Raw genomic sequence first — 9,779 nt, forward strand, 5'->3', positions numbered from 1 at the left:
TCTCTCTCTCTCTCTCTCTCTCTCTCTCTCTCTCTCTCTCTCTCTCTCTCTCTCATAAAACTTGCTCATAGAAATACATCGTTTAAATAATGAATGTCAACTTAGTATGAATCCAGGAATGGCTGAATTTGAGTCTTATTTCTGACCTATATAGAGTATGTGACTCTGGATAATTAATTTAAGCTAAATATTCTAGGTAAGTTTTGTCAAAATAGAAGTGGAGTACTAAAGCTTAAATACAGAAAACTCCCATCCATGTAATTACTTACTTTTAAAATGGAATATTATTTGTGTTTCATTGTATTTTTAATTTATTTTAAGTATTTCCCAAATTTTTTAATTTTTTTCCAGATTACATGTTGATATAATTTTTAACCATCACTTTCTGACATTTTTCAATCCATGATCTCTCCCTTCTTCCCAGCCCTTACCTGTTGCCAAGATGGTAGGTATTATGTCATAAGTTTTATATATATATATATATATATATATACATATATATATATACATATATATATGTTGTGATACAATACATATTTATATGTTCATCATGATGTAAAAAGACACATATAATTTACATGAGAGAAAATTCATGGAAAAATCTCGTGCTTCAATCTGCTTTCAGACTTTAATAATTCCTGGTATGGAAGTGGATTGCTTTTCCTTCATGAGCCCCTTGAAGTTGTCCCAGACCTTTACATTGTTGATAACAGTTAAGTCATTCACTGTTGATCATCATACAGGATTGTTCCTGAATTACGTTTTAATCTTGTTCAGATCAGGCCACATGTGGCTTACAGACTGTGTGTTTGCCACGTTGGCTCTAGGCAACATATATTGCAAAATACAGGGAACATGAAAACCTTTAGTTGTAGAAAGTGTTTCCTCAGTCAGAAACACTAAAATCATAAGTATATTCTATACCTTTTGATTACATTAATATTTCTAAAGATATTTTGATTCCATTACTATGGATGAATGCTAGGATTTTTTACAACGCCCTAACCACTCATATACTTTCTAAATTAGTACTCCCATATTCTACACCAAATTTGAATTAGTAATATCATTTCAATGACACAATTTGGATATAAAATCAAACTGTAGGACCAACACTATTATAGTGATAGCCTTCATGAATTTCATTGGCCCAAACTAAAATCATTAATGTGGTGGCAAAGATAAATGAATTCATAACCAAAGAAAATCATTGACCTAGACTTGTAGAAAACCAAAATGATCATCTAGTTTCTCTCTTTCATTCTACAGATAAGGAAACTGAGGACTCAAATCAGTTATTGACTTGCTAAAGCCATATAGTAAGTAGCAGATGGTGGATTCCAATTCAACAAACTTTCATTGTTACTTCTTACAAAGGTTTTTATAATGGCATACATTCAAGGCAGGATAGTTGGGATGGGGTTATCTTTGTAGACAGATAATGAGAGAAATTAGCATTGTCAGTCAGAAGCCAGTGTTTATTAAATGCTGACCATGTGCCAAGAACTCTGTTAAGTCCTGGGGATGCAAAGAAAAGCAAATATGAAGTTTCTATCTTCAATGATGATTTGTAATTATTTCAAATAAATTCCAATCTCTTCAGGTGAACCACACACCTTGAAAGGGCTATAGTTTAAAAAAATACACTGTCAATTGTACTAAAGGTCTTGGTCATTTCAAAGGAATGATTCCAATTGAAACAGAGTAGAGTCAAAGGAGACACACAATTGGGGGTTCACGAATAGTATAACTATTAAAGTTGACAATTGAATTTCAGCAAATCCATGATGATTCAAAGAACAAATGGGGTCAGTGAGGGACATATGAATAAGTAAAAGGTCAATTTCTTTATTCAGTGTCTTAGTTTGAGCTTTGATTAACAATGTTCTCATTAGGAGGCAACCCTGGTCTAGTATAAAAGGTACTTGATATGATATTAAGCAGTTCTAAGTTCAAATCTTGATTCTTCTCCTGAAAAAAAATATTTATAATCTTACTTCCCAGGCTAAGATGGCCACAGAGTGGAAGCAAGGGTCTTCTCCTCACAAAGACTGATATAAAAGACCAAAAATGAATAAAAAATCAAAATCAGAGTAGAGAAGGATTTCTATTGTAGGGCACAGCCTTGAAGGTAGGGAGGGTTTTGGCATTTCAATGCCATAAGGGGATAAAATTACATCTACCAAAGCTTGAGCTCCTGACCCACTCTACCTGCTGCACCAGAGTCAGAGCAAGTGTAGAGCAATTTCTAGGTTATCAGGGAGTGAGGGGAGCTGGGTGCAGGCACCACAGATTTACCTACGAGGGCAGTGAGACTTGGGACTCTTGGAGGCTGAAGAACACAGAGGTTGGGCACAGAGATAGGGCAGAGAGGGGCTGCCCATGGCAGACAAGGTGGAAACTGGAAAAATAGCCTCAGGGTAAGAACTGCTCTGTACTATCTATTGATACACAGAGAGCTGGCTAGCCTCCTCACTAAGATTTCTGGCTGGTAAGAGGAAAAGAAAACACAGCAGTGGCCAACAACATCCAAGAACTATAATCTACAGCTACCAAAAAAAATAAGAAAAATTCTCTGACATTGGATAACTTCAATGGAGAAAAAAACAGCAGGGTAAAGAGGTAACATCAGAGAGCAACAAACAAGCAAACACATCCAAAATTCCCCCCCCAAATGGAAATTGATCACAAACTCTTGAGGAACTCAAATTGAAGTTCAAGAACCAAGTAAGAAAGTTAGAATAAACATGGCAAGAAAAGTGGGAAAAAGAAATACAAGTAATTCAAAAAAGAAAATAACATTTTAAAAAACAGAATTGTCTTTTTCACTTAGAAAAAGAAGCCCAGAAATCACACGAAATGATAAGCAAATTGGAGACCAGAATTGACCTGCTGGAAGCCATGAAAAGCAGGTTAAACCAAAACAAAAAGGATAATAAAAAATCATAGCTGAAATCCAGTCTTTAAAGACTAGAATTTGGAAGTAGAAGCTAATGATCTCCCAAGAGAGCAAAAATTAATAAAGCAAAGTTAAAAGAATGAAAAAACAGAAGGAACCATGAAATATCTCATTAAGAATAAAATGGATTTGGAGAACAGATCTAGGAGAAACAATTTGAGAATCATTTGTCTACCAGAAAACCTGGAAAAAAACAGAGGTCTTGACATCATAATACAAGAAATTATGCAAGAAAACTGCCCTGATATTTTTGAACAAGAGTACAAAATAGACTTAGAAAGAGCTCATAGATCACCCTCTACATTAAATCCTCAAAAGACAACCCCCAGGAATGTAATTGCCAAATTCATGAGCTTCCAAGCTAAGGAGAAAATATTGCAAGAAGCCAGAAAGAGACAATTCAGATATAAAAGAGTACCAGTAAGGATTACATAGGACCTGGCAGTCTCCACACTAAAGGACTGCAAGGCTTGGAATATGATATTCAGAAGGGCAAAAGAATTGGGTCTACAATCAAGGAACAATTACCCATCAAAATTGACTATATACTTCCAGGGAAAAGTATGGGCATTTAACAAAATAGAGGATTTCTAAGTATTCCTAAAGAAAGACTAGAACTAAATGGAAACTTTGATTTTCAAATACAAAATTCAAGAGAAACATAAAAAGGTAAACAAGAAACGGGGGGGGGAATTCTTTTTTAAGGGTTTTAGTAATGTGAAATTGTTTATATTCTTATATGTAAAAAGGATATTTGTAACTCCCTAAAACTGTTTTCACTATTAGAATAATAGAATAATTATTCAAAGGCAGAGATTAGGTACTAAGTGCTTTAAGATGATATGTAAAAAAAAATAGGGTGGAATAGTAGGTGACACCAAGAAAAACTTGGAGAAAGAAGAAAAATAGGATAATTTATATAATATAAAGAGGTGCATGGGAGGGGTAGGGGAGGAATACCATTAAAAGAAGGAGAGGAAGAGAGTGGTAATAAGTAATACATAAACCTTACTCTCAGTAGAATCAATTCTGAGAACAAATTGCAGCTGGGTCCACTGGGGTATAGAATTCTATCTTACCCTACAGGGAAGTTGTGAGGGGAAAAGCAAGAGGGAAAGAGGGGCATGGAGTATCAAAGGGGAGGGAAAAAGGGAGGAGGAAACAAAATTTAACAGACCCTAAAGAAAAATAAGAGGGGGATAAGAAGAAAAGGGGTAGGAAGGAAAGTAAAATAAGGGTAGTGGATAGGGGGACTGATTAGAATCATAACACTGGTATAGAAGGAAATAGTGAAAGAAGAAAGGACAAGACTAGGGAGGAAATCAAAATTATGGGGGAATACACAGGTAGCAATCATAACTCTGAATTTGAATGGGATGAACTCTCCCATAAAATGGAAGCAGATAGCAGAGTGGATTAGAAATCAAAATCCTACCAAATGTTGTCTACAAGAAACACACATGAGGCAGGTAAATGCACATAGGGTAAATGTAAGAGTCCAGAGCAAAAATTTTTGGCATTAACCATAGAAAAGAAGGCAGGAGTCACAATCATGACATCTGACAAAGCCAAAATAAAAATAGATCTGATTAAAAGAGATAGGAAAGTTAATTACATTCTGATAAAAGGTCGTATAGACAATGAAGAAATATCAGTATTCATCATGTGTACACCAAATGGTATCTCATCCAGATTTTTAAAGGAGAAAATATTTGAGCTTAGGGAGGGCATAGATAGTAAAACTATACTAGTAAGGGACCTGAACCTTCCTCTATCAGATATAGATAAATCAAACCAAAAGAGAAAGAGGTAAGAGATGGGAATACAATGTTTAAAAAAAGTTAAAGCTAATAGATATATGGAGAAAAATAAATCGGGACAAAAAGGAATACACCTTCTTTTCAGTAGCACATGGTATATTCACAAAGATTGACCATTTACGAGGTCATGAAAACATTACAAACAAATAGAAAAAAAGCAGAAATAATAAATGCAACTTTTTTCTAACCATAATGCAATAAAAATCACAATTAGTAAGGGTAAATGGAGAGGCAATCAAAATCAAAATTAATTGGAAATAAAAATATGATTCTCAACTATGGTTGGTCAAAGAATAAATCATAGAAACAATTAATGATTTCATTGAAGAGAATGAAAATGAGGAGACTTCATATCAAAACCTATGGAATATAGTCAAAACAAGAATCATAGGAAAATTTATATCCCTGAGTGCATATATCAAAAAATTATAGAGGGAAGAGATCAATTAATTGGGCATACAAATAAAAAAAAACTATAAAGAGAACAAATTAAAAATCCCCAGATACAAATTAAATTGGAAATCCTAAAAATTAAAGGAGAAATTAATAAATTTGAAAGTAAAAGAATTATCATATTTAATAAATAAGACTAGGAGCTGGTTCTTTGAAAAAACAAATAAAATAGACAAAATACTGGTTAATCTAATAAAAAAGGAAAGAAGAAAATAAAATTAACAGAATCAAAGAGGAAAAGGGAAACTCCACCTCTAATGAAGAGGAAATAAAGGTAGTTATTGAAAATTACTTGACCCAATAATATGGCAATAAATATGGCAATCTAGGTGAAATGGATGAATATTTACAAAAATATAAATTGTCTAGATTAATAGAAGAGGAAAGTTTTGTAGTTGTGTTCATTTGGAAGAAAAAAAAATCAAGAATGTCAAAGGAAATAATGAAAAAATATGTGAAGGAGGGGGGAGTAGCATACCAAATCTTAAATAGTACTATAAAGCAGTGGTCATCAAAACAATATGGTTCTGACTAAAAGACAGAAGGGAGGAACAAAGGAATAAACCAAAAGTAAATTCACTCAGCAAAATAGTATATGATAAATGCAAAGATCCTGGCTTTTGGGAGAAGAACCCACTGTTTGACAAAAACTGCTGGGAAAATTGGAAAACAGTATGGGAGAGATTAGGTCTAGATCAACATCTCACATACTATACCAAGATAAATTAAGAATGGGTAAATGACTTAAATATAAAGAAGGAAATTATAAGTAGTTTAGGTGAACATAGAACAGTATGCCCGTCAGATCAATGGGAAAGGAAAGAATTTTAGTCCAAGCAAGAAACAGAGAATATTATAAAATGTAAATGAATAATTTTGATTACATTAAATAAAAAGTTTTTTGTACAAACAAAACCAATGAGACCAAAATTAAAAGGGTAGCAACAAATTGGGAAAAAAATCTTTACAACAAAAACCTCTGAAAAAGGTTTAATTTCCCAAATTTATAAGGAACTAAATCAATTATACAAAAAACTAAGCCACTCCCCAATTGATAAATGGGTAAGGGTCACGAATAGTCAGCTTTCAGATAAAGAAATCAAAACCATCAATAAGCACGTGAAAAACTGTTCTAAATATCTTATAATTAGAGAAATGCAAATCAAAGCAACTCTGAGGTACCACATCACACCTAGCAGGTTGGATAATATGACAGCAAAGGAAAGTAATAAATGTTGGAGGGGATGTGGCAAATTTGCAACATGTATGCATTGCTGGTGGAGTTGTGAATTGATATAACTATTTAGGAAGGCAATTTGGAATTATGCGCAAAGGGATTTAAATGACTGCCTGCCCTTTAATCCAGCCATACAAATTCTGGGTTTGTACCCCAAAGAAATATTAAGGAAAAATATGTGTACAAAAATATTCATACCTATGCTCTTTTTGGGGGCAAAAAATTGGAAAATGAGGGGTTGTCCTTTTATTGGGGAATGGCTAAACAAATTGTGGTATCTTATAGCAACAGAAAACTATTGTATAAAAAGGAATAATGAACTGGAGGAATTCTATGTGAACTGGAACAACCCCCAAGAATTGATGCAGAGTGAAAGGGGCTGAACCAGGAGAATATTGAACACAGATACTGACATACTGTGGCACAATTTAATGTAATGGACTTCTCTACTAGCAGCTATGCAATGATCTAGGACAATTCTAAGGGACTTATGAGAAAGAAAGCTATCCACATCCAGAGAAAGAACTGTGGGAGTAGAAACACAGAAGAAAAAACTTTCTTTGATCAAATGAGTCAATGGGTATATGATTGGGGATGTAGACTCTAAATGATCACTGTATTGCAAATATTATAATATGGAAATAGGTCTTGATACAAGGATACTTGTAAAACCTAGTTGAATTGCATGTTGGCTATGGGAGTGGTGGGGAGGAGGGGAAGGAAAGAACATGAATCATTTAACTATGGAAAAATATTCTAAATTAATCAATTAAATTAACAAAAAATGTAACATTCAAGACCCTTTATTTCTGTATGCCTATTTTGTTTCATGAGGAAAGCAAAGAGTGGGGCTTGAAAATGTTTTCTGAGGTCACTTCTAGCTCTAATTTTTTTTTATTAAGCTTTCTATGTTTATTTAAACAAAATGGAGAGTAGGTGGGGTTTATAGCCAAGTGTTGTTATGGAAATAATATTATTACTTTGAAAACATTTTGAGAAAGAATGGTGACTTAGAAGGTATATAAAAGTAGTTATAGTGTCTTATTAAACCCCAGCCTTCTGGAAAGCTTTCAGTATCCTAAGTCTTTAATAATTGCCCAAAGTTTCCTCCATAATGTACTGAGTATCTGGATGATTTTGTAGTACAGACTCACGTTAGCATCTGATGAATACAGCTGCAAAGAGATTCAAAGTTATTTGAAGAACAGGAAGCAAACCAGAAAGTAGTGGCAGCTAAGTAGTCTGGGAGAAAAATCAACATTCATGACCAAGAATGAGTGGAGAGAGAGATAGACAAACATATAGAGTCAGAGGAAACAAGAAAACATTGTAATAGAGACAGAAACAAAAACACCAAGAAAGATACAGAGAGACAGAACAGAAACAGACAAATAGAGAGAACTAGAAACAGAGAGAAAGAGAAAAACAAAGAATGAAAGAGATACAGAGAAGAAAAAGAAGTGACTGGAATACTGAAAGAAAAGTGATTGGGTATGACATTGAATACATAAAAAGTATGAAAAAAGAGGTGCTCTAAAGACAATCTTGAACATAATTAGAATGTAAAGTAAGTTGCGGTTTAACATCCTTATATGAAGGGCACTATGGTATAATAACTGATATCTGTATATATTTAACAAGCAAAGAAAGCACTTTAAATGAATCAATTCATATCAACCGCACAAGAACCCTGTGAAACAGGTAATTAAATGTTTCATATGGACCTGCAATTACATTGCTATTGATGTTTCCCTCAAATATATAAATGACAACTCATTTACCTTCCCATTCTCTGAAACTCTTTGAAGTCCTCCCCTATGCTTGCAGATTCTTCCTCATATCTCAGGGCTTTTTATATTTTCCCTTGAAATAGTGGACCATCTAATTTCTCTATCAATTATATCTCACTCTGGCTACCTGATGATATTATCCATTTTTAGTTATGCATTTATTTCTTTTTCTCTACTCTTTTTAGTAGTTCCTTATTTGTCATGTAGTTCAATCTGTTTAGTCCTATCCAACTCTGGAATTGTATTCTTATTTTTAAATCTTCAGAAATGGATACGTTCTTTGACTTATAGCCAACTAACAAGAATATTTAACTCTTAGTATTTTCAAAAATGGGACTTTTTAAAAGTTAAGCTTAAAATAGCTCTGCCATTCCTCAAAACTAATTGAACTCTTTGTAATCTTACTTTATTCTAACTCAAATACATTCATTTTCATTTCTGTTCAGGACACACACACACACACACATATATGTATGTAATTAGTATAATCTCTACAAGTTATTCATCAAACTATATATTATTATGTAGACAACAGACCTACTTCATCCACATTTTTTCTTGTGAGGATAGACAAGCCAATAATTGCCTCATAAAAACAGAGAAAAAAAAGTGATGACTAATTCCACTTTTAGTAGATCATGGTAAGATACACTTACTAAGCAACATCATTATAAGAGTGTTTAAAATTGACAATGGAAGGAAAACCAATGAAAAAGATTTGAGTATTTATGCTTTATCATCAATGCCAGTATATCCAACAGAGTCTCATCTTCTTAAGAAAGTAATAAAGTTAGCACAAAAGAGAACAAAACAAATAATTGGATTAGATTAAATGTATGTAGAGAATATTCACATTGTAGATGATCAAATTTTAAGGATACTGAAGCTTCAGAGTATCAAAAGGAGGAGAAAGAAGGAAGAAAAATACATGTATTAAGTGACTACTATGTATACAAAATAGTTTACAACTATTATTTCATTTGATCTTCAAAACAACCTTCAAGTTGCCCAGAATTGCAGAAATGTCTGAAACAGAATTTGAACTTAAGAATTCCTAACTCCCAAGGGACATGAATAGGCAGTTTTAACAGGATGAAATCAAAACTTTAAATAAGGACCTGAAAAAGTGTTTTAAATCCCTCCTGATTAGAGAAATGCAAACTAAAACAACTCTGAGGTACCACCTCACACCTAGCAGATTGGCCAATATGACAGCAAAAGAACATGGTAAATGACGGAGGGGATGTGGCAAAATTTTGAACCCCCTTTAACTTTTGGCAAATTCTATTTTTAAGAACTGTTCTCCATTAGAATTTTTGTATCTCTTTTTCTATTTGTCTAATTCTGCTTTTCAATGTGTTATTTTCTTCTTTTATTTTCATTTCTCTTCCCAAATTTTACACAATCTCTCTTATTTGATTTTTGAATTCTTTTGAAGCTGTAACAGAGCCTAAAACCAATTACCATTTTTCTTTGAAGTTCTGCATGTAGCTGGCTTTCATCACACTGTCCCCTTCGGT

This window comes from Gracilinanus agilis, chromosome 4 (assembly GCF_016433145.1).
Source record: "Gracilinanus agilis isolate LMUSP501 chromosome 4, AgileGrace, whole genome shotgun sequence".
NCBI lineage: Eukaryota > Metazoa > Chordata > Mammalia > Didelphimorphia > Didelphidae > Gracilinanus > Gracilinanus agilis.